The sequence below is a fragment of the Clupea harengus genome, chromosome 12 (assembly GCF_900700415.2).
Source record: "Clupea harengus chromosome 12, Ch_v2.0.2, whole genome shotgun sequence".
In the NCBI taxonomy this organism is placed as follows: Eukaryota; Metazoa; Chordata; class Actinopteri; order Clupeiformes; family Clupeidae; genus Clupea; species Clupea harengus.
Window position 1 is genome coordinate 24771137 of NC_045163.1, and position 1212 is coordinate 24772348.

Sequence of the window (1212 nt, forward strand, 5' to 3'; positions counted from 1 at the left end):
AGCATGGAGTGACTAGTGCGAAATTCTACAGTAGGAGACACCATCTGGCCGAGTTTCGCATTACATGCAAAAAGTTCTAGCGCAACGACTTCAACTTCAGTCAGAATAAGGATTCTTGACATCCTATCGTATATTCTACTAGATCTAATTTCTTCCGTATTCTGGTATGTTAACAGTGAGGTTATACAGGCCAACAAATGTAAATTGCCGATTTTCTAAATCATAGACCTATTTGATATTTGAAATGGTAACATTGACCCAAAAATAAGAAAATCTAATAATCAATAAGAAAAAAGTGTATTTTCAAGACGCCATGTTATCTTGTAGTGCAACCGTGTCCACAGTAGATAAGCCCTAACATGTTACAGTAGGCCAACATCAAAATCACCGCTCGTATTACAAATTGCATCTGTTCCAATGCTATCAGATAAGATACTCCTATCACACAAGTGCTCCTTTGCCATAGAGAAACCTCACATGTGAAGACATGGGCTCAGAATCAGCTCTTGTCTAATAAAAGGTTTTATAACATGTTCTATTATGTAACCTGACGACATCAACCCTTCCACAGTGTAATAAAATTCACATAAATAGTTTACCTTGCAGTAAAGGTCCAGTTCAGATGTCATCTTCTCTGTCCAGAAAGCCACAGTAGTGTTTTACTCCTTTACTTTACATTAGAAGATCACGCAGATTTATGAAATGTTCAGAGTTAAGCTGCTGACTCTCCCATTTTTACACGTAGTATGAAGACACTGAACGTCTGTGGGCATTCCAAAGTCAAAGTTTGACGTGGGCAACTCCTAAAACCTGCCCATGCAACAGGCGGAGAAGGAACAGTTTCTGACATCAGCCTAATCACTCCACTCCTCCACCACTCCTCAGTCAGGTATGGGGTGTTGACTGAGTTCTTTCTGCCGGTTGAGCTGACGTAAAATCAGACCAGGTACACACACACAATTGGAGTGACATGCACACACCATAACCATTAAGGAAGACTAAGTTTAGATGGAACAGGTTTTTATCAGAAACTAATGGTTTTCTCACCTCACCAGAGAAAACAAACACAGCAACAACAACATTCCATGCAGGTGAGTGAACAACTAATTGCTGCCAATTATCAGTAATGTTCCAATAGTCAATGTAATATTCAACATTTACAACAGTAATTAAACAGTGCTTGGCAAAAATGCTTTGTGTCAGGTAACACAT